The sequence below is a fragment of the Heteronotia binoei genome, chromosome 4, assembly GCF_032191835.1.
Source record: "Heteronotia binoei isolate CCM8104 ecotype False Entrance Well chromosome 4, APGP_CSIRO_Hbin_v1, whole genome shotgun sequence".
NCBI lineage: Eukaryota > Metazoa > Chordata > Lepidosauria > Squamata > Gekkonidae > Heteronotia > Heteronotia binoei.
Genome location: NC_083226.1, coordinates 17,312,816 through 17,333,760, shown reverse-complemented (window position 1 = coordinate 17,333,760; position 20,945 = coordinate 17,312,816). Strand labels below are relative to the sequence as shown.

The 20,945-nt window shown below is 48.7% G+C and overlaps 1 protein-coding gene across 1 annotated transcript in view; it reads right to left on the bottom strand.

The window, feature by feature from the left end:
• The window catches only part of SIDT1 (SID1 transmembrane family member 1), a 126,961-nt gene extending 109,391 nt beyond the window's left edge, over window positions 1–17,570 (bottom strand). Inside the window, exon 1 of the mRNA XM_060236850.1 lies at window positions 17,430–17,570. The gene's annotated coding sequence lies outside the window, so the exon portion shown is untranslated. The remainder of the gene's footprint in view (window positions 1–17,429) is intronic.
• Window positions 17,571–20,945: the final 3,375 nt, after the last annotated feature.

Below are 20,945 nucleotides of genomic sequence, written 5' to 3'. Positions count from 1 at the left end.
AAAGGTTAAAACACTTGGGGCTCTTTAGCTTGGAGAAACGTCGACTGCGGGTGACATGACAGAGGTTTACAAGATTATGCATGGGCTGGAGAAGGGAGAGAAAGAAGTACTTTTCTCCCTTTCTCACAATACAAGAACTCGTGGGCATTCAATGAAATTGCTGAGCAGTCGGGTTAGAACAGATAAAAGGAGGTACTTCACCCGAAGGGTGATTAACATGTGGAATTCACTGCCACAGGAGGTGGTGGCGGCTACAAGCATAGCCAGCTTCAAGAGGGGGTTAGATAAAAATATGGAGCAGAGGGTCCATAAGTGGCTATTAGCCACAGTGTGTGTGTGTGTGTGTGTGTGTGTGTGTGTATATATATATTATATATATATATATATATATATATAAATTTTGGCCACTGTGTGACACAGAGTTTGGACTGGATGGGCCATTGGCCTGATCCAACATGGCTTCTCTTATGTTCTTATGTTCCTGGAGGATAAGTCCACCAATGGCTACTAGCCATGGTGGACTCAAGGGAACCTTCACACTCAGAGGCACAAGCCTCTGAATCCCAGAGCCAGGAGGCAACATAAAGGGAAGGTCTCAGCTTCTATGCCCTGTCGTTGGTCATCCAGAGGAACCGGTTGACACTGTGTGAGGCAGGAGGCTGGACTAGATGGACCACTAGTCTGATCCAACAGGGCTCTTCTTATGTAGGCCTCAGTCTGTGTGCCCTTTTGCAGGCTGTTCGGAGGAACTGGTTGGCCACTATGTGAGACAGGAGGCTGACTAGATGGACCACTAGTCTGATCCATGGTCTTCATATGTTCTTATGTAATAATAAGACTATGGTTAAGAAACCGACTTTAATCATGGTTTCAGGTCCGGGTCTGATGGATCCTAACTGACCATAGTTAGTGGTGTGGCCCATGATCAGGCAATCACACTAAAGGCCACCCCACCTGTACATCCCAGGGCACATGAAGCTAGAAGAAGGGGCAAACAGCCCCCTGCCCACGCGGTGCCACGTTCTGTAGCAAAAATGTCTCAGACGGGAAGCTCAAGCCCTAGTACCACATCTGCAGCTGAACAGAGAAATTTCTGAAGCTGAGCCCATCCTTGAACATATACCACTACCTGGGCTAGGAGCCTGTGACCTGACTCATGGATTTTGTATTGTGTGTTTTTGCCCTATCTGTAGTCTGTGTCATCATATCATGGTCATGCATTGTGTTTTCACTGAACTGCAGCAGCAGTTTCCTGACAAAAAGGCCAATGTGAATAAGAAAACAGAGAATTTCTGTAAGACTCAAAGTGGCATAAGCCAGGCTGAAAGTTCGCATGAACCCAAGGTGACCCAGAGAGCTTTGATTTGGGTCACCCAAGGACCTTCATCGATGGTGCGGTCTCATTTGGAGTACTGTGTGCAGTTCTGGTCGCCGCACCTCAAAAAGGATATTACAGCATTGGAGAAAGTCCAGAGAAGGGCAACTAGAATGATTAAAGGGCTGGAACACTTTCCCTATGAAGAAAAGGTTGAAACGCTTGGGACTCTTTAGCTTGGAGAAACGTCGACTGCGGGGTGACATGATAGAGGGTTTACAAGATAATGCATGGGATGGAGAAAGTAGAGAAAGAAGTCCTTTTCTCCTTTCTCACAATACAAGAACTCGTGGGCATTCGATGAAATTGCCGAGCAGACGGGTTTAAAACGGATAAAAGGAAGTACTTCTTCACCCAAAGGGTGATTAACATGTGGAATTCACTGCCACAGGAGGTGGTGGCGGCCACAAGCATAGCCACCTTCAAGAGGGGTTTAGATAAAAATATGGAGCAGGAGTCCATCAGTGGCTATTAGCCACAGTGTGTGTGTGTGTGTGTGTATATATAATTTTTTTTTGGCCACTGTGTGACACAGAGTGTTGGACTGGTATGGGCCATTGGCCTGATCTAACATGGGCTTCTCTTATGTTCATCTATCCATTATAGCACTCTGGTTTTCATACCAGTGCACATTGATCAAACAGCCCTCCCAACATCCCTGACGGCACAGTTACCGGCAAAAAAAAATAAAAATGGAAATGCTGTGCGCTAATTGCAATTGGGACTTCCCTGTTCAGTGAGAGGATGGGCTAAGTGCTTTGGTTGGAGGACAGCTATCAAGTGCATATCCACAGAGCCCCTCTCTGCCATCACGGTTCCTCCTGCCTTTCAGGAGTATTAAACCAGACAGTGACGCACCAGAATAACTACAAGCATAGAAGGTTTCTCACTCCCCGAATTATCAGAAATAATCCTGTTTGTTTGGAGCTTTTATGATATTTACCCACAGGCGTTGTACAGGTAGAAGCTTGATAGTAACTATCCAACCGCACGTCACTATTGCGTTTGTTCACATTCATCCTTGTAACTCCCTGCTGGTTTCCTGTTCCATTCTCTCTCCCTCCCACTTGTCTCCTCCAAATGTCAACATTTATTCATTTATTTATTGTATTATGCTGACCAACTGGGCAATCCTCCTAAATACTCATATCCAGATTTTTCAGTGCACTCAATCGCAGCTGGGAAGTGTTCAAAGAGCTCTGCCACATCTACCTAGAGAGCACGATGCACACATTCCTGTGACGGATGGAAAACAAGTTGGCGGGCTGCACCACTATCACACCCTGCTATTTCACCCCATTTCAACAACAGGTTTGCACAACTGCCAAAGCCCATTTGTATTCTATTAGCCATTTATTTATTCCGTAACTTATATCCCGTCCTTCCCACAGAGTGGCTCAGAGCGGCTCACAGCAAACGATAAAACATAAAACAGGAGCAAAGTTATTACAATTAAAAGTAAGCATTTAAAAACCTAAAAACCTTAAAATTCCAACATTAAAACTATACTGTATAAATCACAAAAGTCTAGTAAGCTACATTTATCCAGTCAGGCGTAGGCTAACCCATCTGCCATACTTCATGTAGCAGCTCAAATCCTAAGCCTAAGGGCCGCTCGTTGGTGTTTATCAGGATACAGATATCGGGTGGGACTGATAGCATCCACGTTTGCAACCATTCATTCCCCTAGAACAGGGGTGGCCAACGGTAGCTCTCCAGATGTTTTTTGCCTACAACTCCCATCAGCCATGCTGGCTGGGGCTGATGGGAGTTGTAGGCAAAAAAACATCTGGAGAACTACCGTTGGCCACCCCTGCCCTAGAATGAAATTTTGTGAGGGCTGGGCTTGTGCAAATCTTATTGCTGGGTGTCGAGATCTTAGTCTGGATAGGCCATGTCTTTGTGGAATGGGCAGCTCTCAGTTTTCAATGATCTTTCTATATTCATGAAGAAGAGCATCTTGTCTTTGGAGACACGGAGGAGACAATAAGATAGAGTGGATTTATTACATCCATGGATGGTTCTCACCGTTGTATTGAGTAGGACATGAGGTTTCTGGACACAGGGACATGAAGGCACCATATTCTTCACCAGGGATCATTTCATAGAAAAAGAGGTGCCGGAGATCATTAGCTCATTTGCACAAGAAGACGACGACTGCAGATTTATACCCTGCCCTTCTCTCTGAACTCAGAGACTCAGAGCAGCTTACAATTTCCTATATCTTCTCCCCCACAACAGACACCCTGTGAGGTGGGTGGGACTGAGAGAGCTCTGACAGAAGTTGCCCTTTCAAGGACAGCTTTGTGAGAGCTATGGCTGATCCAAGGCCATTCCAGCAGCTGCAAGTGGAGGGAGGGGGAATCAAACCCAGTTCTCCCAGATAAGAGTCCGCGCACTCAACCACGACACCAAACTCGGGCTCTCTCTCTCATTTACATATGCCACACACCCCCTGACATCATTGGAAGGTGTGTTCAATTATATCAGCTCAGCATCTACCTTAGAATGCTCCTTGAATTATAATTGTCATAATCAAACCTTACTCCCATCACACTTTTAAAGTTATTTTCTCCTATTTGGCCCCAGTGCATGATGAAGATTTCCATCTATCTGCTTTATAGGTTTTGGTTTATTTTCCCATTTTTTGGTAGGGAAAAATATTAGAAAGTTTGTCAAATCTTAAGAGTTCAGCAAAATTCTAATGGGGGGGAAGAAAGAAAGAACACAATAAAATTTAGAGCAGGGGTGTCAACCCTGCGGCCCGGGGGCTGAATCAGGCCCCAGGCAACTGGCTCTTGTCTGCTTCCTTCTCCCTCTCTCTGGCTTCCTTCTGCATCTCAGCTTGCTTTGCGAGGCGCACAGGAGCTTAATCGCACAGGAGCTACGGAGCAAAACCTCCATTTTCTCCATTGGTTGAGGCTCCTCTCGCTCCTGGTCCCCTGCGGAGGGAGGGAAAGAGCCAGAGCTTCCTGTTGCCCAGTTCCCAGGATCCCCTGGGAGAAATGCGAAGAAAGCACTTTTAAGACCAACAAGTGCTAACGTTTTAAGCATGATTTTTAGTTTTTTTAAAAAAATCTTTAGTCGTGTTTGTGTCCTTTATAAACTATATATCTCTGCTACCTAATCTTAAATAGGTACAACACCAGTCCGGCTCAACAAGGTCTCACTTAGGTCAGTTCCGGCCCTCATAACAAATGAGTTGGACACCCCTGATTTAGAGGTTCCGGAGCACCACTCCTGTGAGCTCCTGCCCAAAATGAGGCCTGTTCTTCACCAACCACAAAACTGAGCATCTACGTGTTTTGTAGCAGACACACCCCAAGTTGCACCCCATAATTTTGGAGAGTGTGGTTTTGCGTGCGTATTTTCCCTGCTAAATTGGTAAGATGGTGTTATAGCTTAAGGACCTGTTGAACCTTCCAGCACTGCTGCAACCGGCTGCCAGAGGGTCAGGGTTTTGTTTTTTTGTAGCAGGAACCCCTTTGCATATTAGGCCACACCCCCCCGATGTAGCCAATCCTGCTGGAGCTTACAGGACTCTTAGTACAGGGCCAGCCTACCGTAAGCTTCAAGAGGATTGGCTACATCAGGGGTGTGTGGCCTAATATGCAAAGGAATGCCCGCTACAAAAAAAAAGCCCTGCAAATGGTGATAATTACCGATGTACTTGTAGCTCTATCACAGGGGTGGCCAAACTTGCTTAATGTAAGAGCCATATAGAATAAATGTCAGATGTTGAGAGCCACAAAACATGAGTGTGAGATGAAGGAAGGAAGGAAGGAAGGAAGGAAGGAAGGCAGGGAAGGAAGGAAGGAAGGAAGGAAGGAAGGAAGGAAGGAAGGAAGGAAGGAAGGAAGGAAGGAAGGAAGGAAGGAAGGAAGGAGAGAAGGATGAAATAGGTGGGGGAGGGAGAGAGAGGTGGAAATAAAGCAATTTTAACTTAAAATGCATTCTCCAAGCCACCAACTAGTTTGGCTGGAGAAGTGATTTAAAGAAACAAATGCCTTCCCAAACCAGCCCATGGGGTGATGGGGGCTTCAAGAGCCACACAATATGTGTGCAGGCTTGCCAATCCCCGGGTCCCAGCGGGGGTTCTTCGCTTTCCCAGGCTCCTTCCGCCCCCAGTCAGCAGGCCGGCAGGGGGAAGCCCCGCCCCCAGAGGACCAAGTGCCTTTGGAGGCTTCAGTCTCTGACTGAAAGGCTTCCTCTTGGGATGGGGTGTCTGTGTTACTTGGAAGAAGTTGGCTGCAACTCGTGAGTAGAGAGGCCAATCCCTCGCTTCAGAGTCACCAGAAACGGGGCGGGGGGGGGGGGGACATCTGCTGAGCACTTTCATTATTCCTATGTGGAGATTCTCATAGGGTATAATGGGGAATTGATCTGGAGGTTTCGGGGGCTCTGGGGGAGCTGTTTTTTGAGGTAGAGGCACCAAATTTTCAATATAGCACCTAGTGCCTCTCCCAAAGTACCCTCCAAGTTTCAAAACGATTGGACCAGGGGGGTCCAATTCTATGAGCCCCAAAGGAAGGTGCCCCTATCCTTCATTATTTCCTATGGAAGGAAGACATTTCAAAAGGTGCGCTGTCCCTTTAAATGTGATGGCCAGAACTCCTTTGGAGTTCAATGATGCTTGTCACACCCTTGTTCCTGGCTCCACCTCCCAAAGTCTCCTGGCTCCATCCCCAAAGTCCCCAGATATTTCTTGAATTGGACTTGGCAACCCTATATGTGTGAAAGAGCCACATTGTGGCTCCCGAGCCACAGTTTGGCCACCCCTGCTCTAGAGCTTGCTTTCTGGATCCTTTTCTGCTGAATCTGGTTCAATGTGTTTTGCGAGGGCCAGTCAGTCAGATGACAAGAGCTATGGTCATTTTATGCTATGGAATGGGGGAAAGAATACTGCCCCCTTAGCTCTGGACAGGGTCCAGATTAGAAAGATTAGAAATATATTTTCTTGATAACATGGTGAGACACAGAGAGTTTATTTCGAACAATAAGAGCAACAAAAGCTGTGTGTGTCAAACACTGGAAATCTAACGTAGAGAGAACCGGCAGTTGGCGATAGAGCCAATTTGGCGTGGTGGTTAAGAGCATGGACTCTTACCTGGGAGAACTGGGGTTAATTCCCCACTCCTCTACATGCACCTGCTGATGTGACCTTGGGTCAACACCAAGTTCTCTCAAAGCTGTTCTGCTTAAGAGCAGATTCTGTCAGAGCTCTCTCAGCTCCACCTACCTCACAGGGTGTCTGCTGTGGGGAGGGAAAGGAGATTGTCAGCCCAGTTAGTGTAGGGCAGTGTATAAATCTAATCTTTTCTCCTTCTTCGTGTTGCAGAGATGGAGAAAAGAACATCTTAAACGGCACTTGAGAACAGGTGGGTATTGATTTGAGTCAGGAATTGTAGCACACTGAAACAGCAAACTGGAGAGCCAGTTTGGTGTAGTGGATAAGTGTGCAGACTCTGATCTGGGAGAACCGGCTGTGATTCCCCACTCCTCCACTTGCACCTGCTGGCATGGCCTTGGGTCAGCATAGCTCTGGCAGAGGTTGTCCTTGAAAGGGCAGCTGCTGTAAGAGTCCTCTCCAGCCCCACCCACCTCACAGGGTGTCTGTTGTGGGGGGAGGAAGAGAAAGGAGATTGTAGGCCGTTCTGAGACTCTGTCCTTGAAAGGGCAGCTGCTGGGAGAGCCCTCTCTAGCCCCACCCACCTCACAGGGTGTCTTTTGTGGGGGAGGAAGGTAAAGGAGATTGTGAGCCGCTCTGAGACTCTGTCCTTGAAAGGGCAGCTGCTGTGAGAGCCCTCCTCCAGCCCCACCCACCTCACAGGGTGTCTGTGGTGGGGGAGGAAGGTAAAGGAGATTGTAGGGCCGCTCTGAGACTCTGTCCTTGAAAGGGCAGCTGCTGTGAGAGTCCTCTCCAGCCCACCCCACCTCACAGGGTGTCTGTTGTGGGGGAGGAAGGGAAAGGAGATTGTAAGCCTTCTGAGACTCTGTCCTTGAAAGGGCAGTTGCTGTGAGAGCCCTCTCCAGCCCCACCCACCTCACAGGGTGTCTGTTGTGGGGGCAGAAGGTAAAGGAGATTGTGAGCCGCTCTGAGACTCTTCAAAGTGGAGGGCGGGATATAAATCCAATCTCCTCTTCTCTTCTTCTTCTTCTTCTTCTTCTTCTTCTTCTTCTTCTTCTTCTTCTTCTTCTTCTTCTTCTTCTTCTTCTTCTTCTTCTTCTTCTTCTTCTTCTTCTTCTTCTTCTTCTTCTTCTTCTTCTTATTCTTCTTCTTCTTCTTCTTCTTCTTCTCTTCTTCTTCTTCTATGCACTCAAATGAACAGCACAGTATAATGTATTATACCGAGGGGGGTATAATACATTATACCCCCCTCGGTATAATACAGAGGGTTTTTCCTCACCTACACCTCATTCTCAGTGTTGTTGACTGCTGCCACTGGATCAGGCACAGTTTTGGGTTGCTATGGCAACCAATCTGCAATCTGCAGAGTTTTTTCCTTTTTTTTGCTATGTCACTATTACTGTTTTGGAGTTTTTAACCCACCCAATACTTTTTTTTTGGCTTCAACAGATTTGGGTTTTGTGCAAACTCGGGGATTCGTAGAAATCTAATGGTAGCCAGGGCCTGTAAAGATTCTGCGGACTCTTTGATCCACACAAGGGCCAGCTTATGGCTAATAGAAGGCATAAAGAAGTTGCAAAAAGTACTGTAGTAAATTGAACTTACGTCTTCTTTAAACAATGTGATCTATTTAGATGGCCCCGTGGCGCAGTGGCAAAGCTGCAGTACTGCAGTCCAAGCTCTCTGCTCACGACCTGAGTTTGATCCCGGCGGAAGCTGGGTTCAGGTAGCCGGCTCGAGGTCGACTCAGCCTTCCAGCCTTCCGAGGTCGGTAGAATGAGTACCCAGCTTGCTGGGGGTGAAGTGTAGATGACTGGGGAAGGCAATGGCAAACCACCCCTGTGGGTGAAGATGGGCTCAGAATATGAAGAGCAGTCAAGGCAGTTGGACTGTGTAACTGCTCCAGCACTCAAGAGGGAAACAGGTATCGTTCATTCCTGGAAAAGAAGATAGCTCAAGATGGGTAGCTATGTTAGTCCGTCTGTGGCAGTAGAAGACAACAAGAGTTCAGGAGCACTCTGAACATTTGTGGCAGGGGGCGAGCTTTTGTGAGTGAGTGACTCACAAAAGCTCATTCCCTACCACAGATTTTGTTAGTCTCAGGGCTGGCCCTAGGGCACGCGACGCCCTAGGCAAAGCCCCACCCTGCTGCCCCTCGCTCTCTTTCACAGCACCTGCCCCGCCTTCTTCTGCACCCTTCTGTGGACCACAAGCAAAACCAGAGGAGAGCAGGGAGGGCGTTCCAGAAGGGAGGCAGAGCGACACCGGCTCTCTGTGGTGCATGGCCTCTCTCTGGTGCTCAGAGTTCATATCCCCCTTTCGCGCCCCCCTCCAACTTTTGCCTTGTGGCACAGCTGCCATTGGTTAGTTTTTAAGGTTCCGCTGGACTCTGGACTCTTTTCTACCGCTGGAAGAAGAAGTGTCTCATCTCTTGGGAGTGGTTGAGCTTGAACGGGGGAAGGCCAGCTCTAGATGGCACCTACTGTTTACCCCATTTGTAAGCATACATTCTCATCCCCACCCGGCAATCCTCAGAGGAGTTTCACAATTTTTAAAGACATTTGTGAGTTTTTAAAATATAAGTGAAAGATTAACACATACACCAACAAATGTCCATGTCCCACTTGCTGGTGTATCTGGGCTTTTTTTTGTAGCAGGAACTCTTTCTGTCGGGATCCAGATGTGCAGGCTTGAATGCCATGGGACGTCCCTGAGGTGGCTTATACTGGCCATCTGGACCAGTGTTCCCTCTACGCTGAGTTAGTGTGAGCCAGCTCACAGATTTTTAGCCTCCAACTCACACATTTTTGTCTTAGCTCAGGAAGGATGATGCCAGAGCACAGTAATTCATGCAGCAGCTCACAACTTTAATGCCAGTAGCTCACAAGATTCTGCAGCTTAGAGGGAAGATTGGTCTGGACCCAGCCTCGATGTGACCTATAGCCTCAAGTTTAGTGTTTTTAGCTTCTAGAGAAAGTGCAAGCTTGATATGATCTCGAACCCAACGATTTGTCTCATTGGCACTCTACAGAATCCATCAAACTCTCCTCCAACACCACCTTTCAAGTGAATTCCTGTCAGCTTTCTTCTTAGCCCAACTTTCCACACCCACACAAAGTAATGGGGAATACTAGGGTACAAATTATCTTGATCTTGGCCGCCAACACCACATTCTTACACCTCAGGATCTTTTTCTAGCTCCCTCAAGGCTGCCTTTCCCAGTCTCCAACTCCTTCTGATTTCTTGGCTATTATCTTGCTTTTGATCGACGACTGAGCCCAGGAACAAAAAAAACTGTGAACCATCTCTTCCTCATCCACCTTGAAGTTGTGTAATTCTTCAGTAATGCCGTACAACTGCTATTTTTTGCGGCTGTTATTTTTATTATGATGTGGGTTTGGATAGGAACGAGGACAGAGAACAGCACAGAATGTTCGTGATCTAACAGCGCTGCTCGTACTATGGTTAAGGAAATAATAGGGAGGGCAGCTTGGCAAATTAACACCAATTGGAGCAAATCTCTACTGTACATTTTTTTTCAAAAGCAAATCCATCACACTCTCCTTCAGGTAAGTCTGCTGTTAAGAGTAGCTTGTATGCAGCATATTTAATCAGTAAACGGGCCGAGTGAATAGACAGCGTAGGAATCCGTGTTTTTACAGCCTCTCTTCCGGATTTCACATCACTTCTTTGAAGAAGAGTTGGTTTTACATCGCTTTGTCTACTCTAAGGAGTCTCAAAGCAGCTTACAATTGCCTTCCAGTTTGGTGTAGTGGTTAAGCGTGCGGTGTCTGGGAGAACTGGGTTTGATTCCCCACTCCTCCACTTGCAGCTGCTGGAATGCCCTTGGGTCAGCCATCGCTCTTGCAGAGTTGTACTTGAAAGAGCAACTTCTGTGAGAGCTCTCTCAGCCCCACCCACCTCACAGGGTGGGGAGGGAGGGACGGTGGGGAGGGACGGTGGCTCAGTGGTAGAGCATCTGCTTGGGAAGCAGAAGGTCCCAGGTTCAATCCCTGGCATCTCCAAAAAAGGGTCCAGGCAAATAGGTGTGAAAAACCTCAGCTTGAGACCCTGGAGAGCCGCTGCCAGTCTGAGAAGACAAGACTGACTTTGATGGACCAAAGGTCTGATTCAGTATAAGGCAGCTTCATATGTTCATATGTTCACAGGGTGTCTGTTGTGGGGGAAGAAGATCAAGGAGATTGTAAGCCGCTCTGAGACTCTGATTCAGAGAGAAATGTGGGAGGGGGGTATAAATTTATGTTCTTCTTCTTCTACCTTGTGAGTAGATGGGGCTGAGAGAGGTCAGAGAGAACTGCGACTGGCCCAAGGTCACCTAGCAGCCCTCGTGTGGGTAAGTGAGGAATCAAACCCGGTACTCCAGATCAGAGTCTACAACCACGCTAGCTTACAAGGCCACAACCCTTGGGTGCTAGAACCAGCCCCAGAACCTGCCTCAATGATGATGCGCGGGGGTAAGTCCTGGCTTTCAAGGAGACCAGCAGACCAGACACCAGAACAGCTGCAGTGTACAGAAACAGACAGTAGGTGGCGAGTTACAGCCTGCAAATCACAGTTCACTTGACTGACACCTACTGTCTGTTTCTGTGAACTGCAACTGTTACAACCTTTTCTTGTACCGTCCCTTTAAAAAAAATGATATGTGGAACTAAAATCTAAAGGTGATATACAGGGATAGTTTTGGAAAAGTCTGCCTTCTGTTGTGTGTACTCCTATTACTTGATATCCTGTGGGGGGGGGGGGGAAGGTTTACAAAGATTTCTCAAGCTAGAGATGCCTTGGAATTCTATCAAAAACTTCTCATTAGTCAACCATTTCGAGCCAATATCTGGAGCTCATTGAGGAAATATGTCTCCCCCTCCAACTCACTTAATTTACTTCATCAGGACAATAAATGAGTATGCCAGTTATAAAAGATCCTTTAATGAATGGCATTACTGCTTAAAAGGGCACTTAACTGTGTACTTCTGGCAGCAGTGTGGACATAAATCAAAAGGAGGGGGGAGGAAATGACTAAATGCACTGAATAATTTAATTAAACCTTGAAACAGGCATCTGGATTTTGCATGGGTGGGTACAAAATATAGAACAAAATAGAGTGCCCATTTTCCTGCGTGGCCCATTTAGGGAGGCAATGCTGGAATCAGAAAGCAAATTCCTGATTTCACTAGGACAGTATTACTAAAGGTTAAGACAGGTAGCCATGTTAGTCTCTATGTAGCAACAGAAAAAAGCAGGGCTTGAATTCAGCAGGAGCTCACAGGAGCACAGTTCTCTCCCCGCTGCAAACAGATCCCGGGGGGATATGCAAATGAGGTATGCTACTGAGCTCCTGCACCTTTTTTCCTACAAAATGACCCCTGGGAAAAAGTAAGAGCCCAGTAGCACCTCCCAGACTAGCAAAATTTGTGGTACGGTATGAGCTTTTGTGAGTCACTGCTTACTTCTTCAGATTAGGTGCGATATGATTCCACCAGGACTGAATCGAGACCTAGGTTTCCTGTCCCATTACCAATGCTGTTTTCTCCATGCCTGCATATCACACCTAACCCAATCACACCTGCTATTGTCATTCGCCTGCTGATGTCATTTGACATCTGAAATCACTCCACATTTCAATCAATGTTCCCTCTAAGCCGCAGCGTCTTGTGAGCAAAAATTCTACTTGGTGAGCTACTGACATTAAAGTTGTGAGCTACTGGCATGAAAGTTGTGAGCTACTGCATGGATTATTGTGCTCTTGGGTCATCCTTCCTGAGCGAAGACAAAAATGTGTGAGCTGGAAGCTAAAAATCTGTGAGCTAACTCACGCTTAGAGGGAACGCTGATTCCAAAATATAGGACAGAAGGACTCACTTACTTGCTGTATCTGAAGAAATGAACAGTGACTCTAGAAAGCTCACATCCTGCCACAAATTTTGTTAGTCTTCAAGGTGCTACAGGACTCCTACTCTTTTCTACGGTATTGCTACAGTCCACCAATGCTTATCCCACAATAAAAACCTCACTGTGGTTTTTAAACAGTCACGATTCCTGCTTATTTTGCTATAAAGTGATTCTAGTCCATGGAAAAGCCTATGTTAGCGCACGGGTCCCCAACCTCTTTGAGCCTGCAGTCACCTTTGGAAATCTGATAGAGGGAGGTGAGCACAACAACAAAAATGGCTGCCACAGAGGTGGAGCTAACAACTAAATGCCAGAGAGCAAGATTATGCAGAACTCTCAGAGTAACCCTTCAACACTTAAGAAATGCCAATAAAGGTTATTGAATTGGAACACTTCAGAACAGAAGTCCTGTTGGATCACACTCCAAGTCCAACACTCTGTGTCACACGGTGACCAAAAAACCCAGGTGCCCTCAGGAGGTCCATCAGTGGGGCCAGGACACTAGAAGTCCTCACACTGTTGCCCCTCCCAAACACCAAGAATACAGAGCATCCCTGCCCCAGACAGAGAGTTCCAACAATACACTTAAAGGAGGAGCTCCGTTTAACAAGATGCCTTTTAATCGGCACAGCCAATCAGAAACCCTGCTGGGCCCTTGACCCTGCCTGCTTCCTAAAAACACTCGGTAGTCACCAGGAAAGATGCTGGTAGATGCTCTAAGAGAGAAAAACGCCACCACAGATGGAAACAACTGCCCTCCCGTAATGATTTCCACAGATCGTGGCAACCATTCAAAACAGATGGCAGAAACGGCCCGTTTTAAACCACAGAGCCAAAACAAAGCAAGAACATCAGGTCCGGTTTACAGGTACTTTCACACGTCACAGAAAAAGCAGGCCAGCTTTCAGAGATCCGATGCCAGGTCCACGAAGCGATTCGTATCGGGCAGGCGTCGGTTCAGAGAAGTGATGGGCAGCCAGCAACATCCGCTCTGTCAAGCCAGGGAGAGTTGAGTGGACTACAAGCTGGAAGAACCAGGGAGTCCCCGTCGCAACCCTACATCCGTCCTGCCTGCTACTGGCCAGTCTTTGCAGCCACTGTTCTCTCACCCACCCCAGCCCCACTCTACACATTCTACTGACGCGCGGGTACCACGTCAGGGATGCCTTCCTTAGAAGCAGCCGTAGACTCAGCAGCCATAGAAAAAGGAATGGGAGAGACAAAGAGGGCAGGGAATTAGATGCCTTCCGCAGGTGGAGGAAGAAAAACATGGGAGGCACACCAGGTAAGGCCGAGGGCCAGTCAACCAGACCTTTCTTTCGTTTTAAAAAATTCTGAGCTGTTTCAGGGAAGGAATTCAAGTTAAAGAGAGCAGTCCATCGGCTGTCCCCAAGCACAAACCATCAGCCATTCATCCAGAGCAGGGTGGGGCCAAACTTGCCTAATGTAAGAGCCGCATAGAATAAACGCCAGATGTTTGAGAGCCACAAGACATGAACGTCAGATGTGTGAAAGCTGCAAGACAAGGAAGGAAGGAAGGAAGGAAGGAAGGAAGGAAGGAAGGAAGGAAGGAGAAGAAGAAGAAGAAGAAGAAGAAGAAGAAGAAGAAGAAGAAGAAGAAGAAGAAGAAGAAGAAGAAGAAGAAGAAGAAGAAGAAGAAGAAGAAGAAGAAGAAGAAGAAGATATTGGATTTCTATCCCGCCCTCCACTCCGAAGAGTCTCAGAGCGGCTCACAATCTCCTTTCCCTTCCTCCCCCACAACAGACACCCTGTGAGGTGGGTGGGGCTGGAGAGGGCTCTCACGTCAGCTGCCCTTTCAAGGACAGAGACTCAGAACGGCTCACAATCTCCTTTACCTTCTTCCCCCACAACAGTCACCCTGTGAGGTGGGTGGGACTGGAGAGGGCTCTCACAGCAGCTGCCCTTTCAAGAACAGAGACTCAGAACGGCCTACAATGTCCTTTCCCTTCCTCCCCCACAACAGACACCCTGTGAGGTGGGTGGGGCTGGAGAGGGCTCTCACAGCAGCTGCCCTTTCAAGGACAACCTCTGCCAGAGCTATGGCTGACCCAAGGCCATCTCAGCAGGTGCAAGTGGAGGAGTGGGGAATCAAACCCGGTTCTCCCAGATAAGAGTCCGCACACTTAACCACTACACCAAACTGGAAGGAAGGAAGGAAGGAAGGAAGGAAGGAAGGAAGGAAGGAAGGAAGGAAGGAAGGAAGGAAGGAAGGAAGGAAGGAAGGAAGGAAGGAAGGAAGGAAGGAAGGAAATAAATAGATGGGGTGGGGGAAAGAAAGCAACTTTAATGCATTTTCCAAGCTGCCAGTCGACTTGGCTTGGAGCCCGGCTTGTCTTCTCCAAGCTGGCTGATGGGGCTTCAAGAGCCACACAGTATATGTGAAAGAGCCACAGTTTGGCCACCCCTGAGCCAGAGAAAACACCAGATACCCCCAGAAACAGAGCAAAGTGATCTAGACAAGCAATAGGGTCCAACAGCAACTTCCAGAATTACATCTTTTCAAGTATTGGTATCCCACTTTGAAGTTCTTGAAGCTTCCAAGTTGGCTTAACGATTTAAAACAAACTCCTCCAAAGAGTTTAGAGGCACAGCATGGCTGCAAAAGGTTGTCATTATTGTTTATCCCAAGAAGAGGGGCTATATTGCTTTGAAGATAGACGTTCCATTGAACGATGATGCCTAACTATACCCAGGAAGAGAAAGTCCACCTCATCCACTATCCTGCGTTCAACAGCAGCCTTCACAGCTTTCGTCTACTACAGGGGTGGCCAAACTGTGGCTGGGAGCCACATGTGGCTCTTTCACAATTATTGTGTGGTTCTCGAAGCCCCCACTGCCCGGTAGCTTGGAGAATGCATTTAAAGTTAAAGTAGTTTTCTTTCCACCTCTCCCTCCTCCTCCCCTCATCTATTTGCCTTCCTTTCTTCCTGCTCTTGAACATTTGACATTCATGTCCTGCGACTCTCAAACATCTGACATTTATTCTGTGTGGCTTTTATGTTAACTGGTCGCCGCACCTCAAAAAGGATATTATAGCATTGGAGAAAGTTCAGAAAAGGGCAACTAAAATGATTAAAGGGCTGGAACACCTTCCCTATGAAGAAAGGTTGAAACGCTTAGGGCTCTTTAGCTTGGAGAAACGTCGACTGAGGGGTGACATGATAGAAGTTTACAAGATAATGCATGGGATGGAGAAAGTAGAGAAAGAAGTACTTTTCTCCCTTTCTCACAATACAAGAACTCGTGGGCATTCGATGAAATTGCTGAGCAGACAGGTTAAAACGGATAAAAGGAAGTACTTCTTCACCCAAAGGGTGATTAACATGTGGAATTCACTGCCACAGGAGGTGGTGGCGGCCACAAGCATAGCCACCTTCAAGAAGGGGTTAGATAAAAATATGGAGCAGAGGTCCATCAGTGGCTATTAGCCACAGTGTGTGTGTGTGTGTATGTATATATATATATATATATATATATATATATATATATATATATATATATATATATATATATATATATATATATATATATTTGGCCACTGTGTGACACAGAATGTTGGACTGGATGGGCCATTGGCCTGATCTAACATGGCTTCTCTTATGTTCTTATGTTCTTATAAGAGCTTTGTGGCACAGAGTATTAAAGCTGCAGTTCTGCAGTTCTAAGCTCTGCTCACGACCTGAGTTCGATCCCCGGCGGAAGCTGGGTTTTCAGGTAGCCAGCTGGAGGCTGACTCAGCCTTCCATCCTTCTGAGTTTGGTAAAATGAGGACCCAGCTTGCTGGGGGGAAAGCATAGAGGACTGGGGAAGGCAATGGCAAACCACCCCGTAAAAAGTCTGCCATGAAAATGTTGTGAGAGCAACGTCACCCCAGAGACGGAAACGACTGGTGCTTGCACAGGGGACCTTTCCTTGCCATTGCCTTCTCTCTTTTTTTAATCCACTATGATGTACATTAAAATGCGGAAAGGTAATCCAATACGATTAGTTAGATAATCAAAGTAATGATTTACAATTTTTATAACGTTTTTTTTTTAATAGATCAGAAAGATAGGGTGTAAAATGATTAACAATATATCAGCGGTATTTTATTTGAAAGATCTGTCAAGATGCAGACTGGATCACAAAATATTGTTAATGATAACTTTAATCTTTATTTCCCATTTCCCTTTCCTACTTTGGAAAGTCAATAAAATTTTAAAACCTGAATAATCAATAAAAAGTCTGCCGTGAAAACGCTGTGAAAGCAACGGTCACCCCGGAGTCGGAAACGACTGGTGCTTGCACAGGGGACCTTTCCTTTCCTTTCTGTTCACTAAATTTGGCTACCCCTGGTCTATACAGCCCCTGAACATGGTGGTTCTACAAGCCAAAGTGGCTAGCTAGGCCCTGTCAGATGAAACTAAGGTCCATCTGGACCGGTACCCTGGGGCCAAACAGCTCTCCCTCTTCCTCAGGGCCAGATCTAGGGGAGGGGAGAGGAGGGTGCTTCCCCAGGTGCTGATGGGGGGGGGGGGGCGCCAAATTTGGTATGGAGTCCATTGCATTCTATGGCAGGGGTGGCCAAGGGTAGCTCTCCAGGTGTTTTTCGCCTACAACTCCCATCAGCCCCAGACAGCATGGCCAATGGCTGGGGGTGATGGGAGTTGTAGGCAAAAAAAAACATCTGGAGAGCTACCCTCGGTCACCCCTGTTCTATGGGACCGTAAGATAGAATGGCCCATAAGAGGTCGCCATTTTTTAATTTTGTCCCCCCCCCCCCCCCTCAAAAAACATGTAGATCCGATCTTGCTTTTCCTAGAGCCTCAGCGGCTGTTACTCAAGAGTAGTCCGCCGCCACTGCCAGCTACGGAATCCCCCACGTGGAGATCCCGATCGCTTTAGCTCTTCCTATCCAGGTCTCACCTCCTCTGCCAGGCGTGCCAGCGGCCCTGCGCAACCCACCCAGCCCGTGCAGCCCTCGACGGGAGGGCGCTGGAAGCCTCCCCGCTTGCTCACCTGGCCCGGCTTGCTGGTGTAGTTGAAGGCGTAGAGCCGCTCGACCTCCCGGCTGACGGCGCCCTGGTAGACGTGGCCGAAGTCGGCTGGCTCCGCGGCGCCGCCACTGCTCCGCCGCTCCCTCGGGGGTTGCCGCAGAGGCGACTCCCGAGCCCCGGCCGCGGCCAGCAGCAGCAGCAGCCACGCCAGGCCGGCCCAGCCGCTCATGGTCCCCGCAGCGGCAGGGAAGCCGCGCCGCGCCCGGGATCCTGGATGGAGCCGCCTTTTAAGGCGAGGTCGGCACCCGGGGCATTTCGGGGACAGCCGCCGCTGGGTGGGGAGAGGAGAGGCGCGGCTGCCGGAGCTCCCGGCTGGTAGAGACAGGAGGAAGGAGGGAAGGTCCCGATCCCCAGCGGGGCAGAGGCAAGCCGTGCGCAATCAGAGGGGCTGCGGAGGCAAGCCCCCCTCCTCGGGGCCTTCTAGGGTTGCCAGCCTCCAGGCAGAGCCTGGAGATCTCCCGCTTCGCCCGCTGATCCCCAGCTGGCAGAGATCAGCTCCGCTGGAGGAAAGGGCTGCTTGGAAGAGGGGACTCCCTCCCTGCGGAGGCCCCTCCCTTCCCCAAACCTTGCCCTCTACCAGATCCACCCCCCCCCTCAAAAAAAAAAAAAAGTCTCCCGGGATTTTCCAAAAAGAGATCCGGCAACGCTACTTCTCCCGCCTCGGCGGCGCTGATCGCGGCTCCCCGGCCGGGGACTCGGGCGCGGGAGAGAGAGAGGCGGTGCAGAGTGTGGTTCTGGCAGTGCGCAGTGGCGGGCTTTGCTTGCACTTCGCAGCACGGCTGCACAGCAGCAGCCCCGGGCGGGCGCGTCTGGCTGGGTTTGTTTGCAAGCGCGTCATTTGCCAGCTCGTTAAAACCCCCGCTTTGCCTTGCTGGAAGGAAAAGCGGAGAAACGCCCGAGAGGGTTTGCATTGCAGGAACGGCCCGGGGGCTTGCTTGCACCAACCCCTTTGCCACGTCTCCGTATGCACAACCGAACCCGCACGCTCGCGCGGGAGAGGGCCAGACGTGACCCAGTTCCGAAGCGGTGCCTTTAGCACGCTTCGCTTTCGGATAAATATACTCTATGGGCACGTGTTGATGAGCACGGAGCAGCCGGCGTCCAGATCCGGGGGAGGGGGCAGCCAGCGCTCCGCCTTTAAGCGACGCCTTCGGTTGCAACTCTGGGCTCGCTTCCTACAGAGCAAATCGAATCTTTGCATGATCTTGCAGGCACCGTGCATGGCGTAGGCCGCCTGCTTCTTGGAGAGCCGGCAGCATCTTTTCTTTGGCCACGTTTACTCGGAAGTAAGTCCCTCTGCGCTGCAGCAGATTTACTCCCCTGCAAGCGTGCGGAAGCTTTGCCAAGGTAGAAAAAGGTCTTGGGCCCGGGCGGAAAAACAGATTGAAATACACCAGCGCCCCCTATGTGTAGTTCCAGGTGAGCTTTCCCAAAGGTGTTCTCTTTTCAAGCGCCGGCTATTTCCAGGGAGGCGTTGCGTTCCAGGCACCTTTTTAACATAATCAGGGTTGCGGTGGCGAAAGGACAGTTTCCTGGGAGTAAGGCCCAGTGAAGAACCATGCATTTCCTTCACGGTAGACCGGGTTAGGAAGGATCATTCCCTCACTCAGGAAAGGATTGCTTCACCTTACAAACGGTTATCAATTCTTTCCCCTGCCCTGAAGTGGCCAAACTGGAACTTTCACACATATTCCCTGGCTCTTGAAGCCCCCACCACCCCGTTGGCCAGCTTGGAGAAGGCATTGGTCTCTTCTAATCATTTCTCTGAGCCAAGCCAGCTGGCAACTTGGAGAATGCATTTAAAGTTGCTTTCTTTCCACCTCTCCCCATCTATGTGCTCTCTTTCCACTTCTCTCTCCTTCCTTCCTTCCTTCCTTCCTTCCTTCCTTCCTTCCTTCCTTCCTTCCTTCCTTCCTTCCTTCCTTCCTTCCTTCCTTCCTTCCTTCCTTCCTTCCTTCCCTCATGTCTTGCGACTAGACATCTGACATTTATTTTATGTGGCACTTATGTGAAGCAAGCGTGGCTGCCCTTGCTATAGAGTGTCACCCATTGCAATCATGTAACTTCCAGGTCATGCCAATCAATACCCTCTCTTTCCCCCCTCCTTCAGCTGAGTCCAGTAGGGTTACCAACCTCCAGCCAGGGCATGGAGACCTGGAATCCCTGGATAAACCAGCTGCTTTGGAGGGTGGAGTCTGTGGTGTGATACTGCACTAAGGTCCCTGCTCCAAAATGAAGGGAAGGCATTTCCAAGGTGTGCCGTCCCTTTAAATGTGATGGCCAGAATTCCCTTTGGAGTTCAATGATGCTTGTCACAACCTGGCTCCACCCCCAATGTCTCCTGGCTCCACCCCCAAAGTCCCCAGGTATTTCTTGAATTGGACTTGGCAACTCTAAGTCCACCTTGCAAAGCATCCGTTTTCTGCAGTGAAGAAGGGAGCAGTGACTCACAAAAGCACTTACCCTGCCACAAATTTTGTTAGTCTTTAAGGTGCTGCTGTTTGGTGTAGTGGTTAAGTGTGTGTGGGCTCTTATCTGGGAGAACCTGGAGAGGAAAAACAAAAAGCTAGACAAAGAAAGAAAGAAAAATTAGAGCGGATGGAAACACCCTAAATACAAAAGAAGCTCTTATTTTGAAGGCAAAACTATGTCACCAGAACCTCTAAATCAGGGGTCCTCAAACTATGGCCCACGGGGCTATGGCAAAATCAGACTGGAAGTGACGTTCGACCTAAACTCGCGTTAGCAACGCACACTTCCGGCACTGGGCTGAGGCGGCGGAGACAAAGTGTGAGGTGATACCGAGGTGAGGTGAGTTCCCAGGCCGGGGTGTGTGGTGTGGGGAAGGGAGAGAGATGCAGAAGACGGAGAACTGACGGCCCGTGGCCTTGTACAGTAACGGCAGTCCGGCCCTCCAACAGTCTGAGGGACAGTGAACTGGCCCCCTATTTAAAAAGTTTGAGGACCCCTGCTCTAAATCGTTAAAACTGCTATCTATCCAATAAGCAGAGCAATCGTGCGTTATATGCCTGTGTTGCAGAGGCCAGCAGCTATTTATTTATTATAAATAAAAATTTATTATTATGTAATTTTGGTGCGATTAGTTGGCTCCCTAAGGGCCAAGTTATGCTGTGGCGGTGGGGGAGGGGGGGAGTGTAGCTGGCTGTTTGCAAGACGGTGTCCATGAAGACACCATAAGAACCATAAGGAAGGCCGAGCGCAGAAGAATAGATGCTTTTGAGCTGTGGTGCTGGAGAAGAATCTTGGGAGTCCCTTGGACTGCAAGAAGATCCAATCAGTCAGTCCTAAGGGAAATCAACCCTGACTCTTCCCTGGAAGGTCAGATGCTGAAGCTGAAGCTCAAATACTTTGGCCGCAAAATGAGAAGGAAGCCCTCCCTGGAGAAGACCCTGATGCCGAGAAAGACAGAAGGCAAAAGAAGGGGATGGCAAAAGATGAGATGGCTGACAGCGTTAAT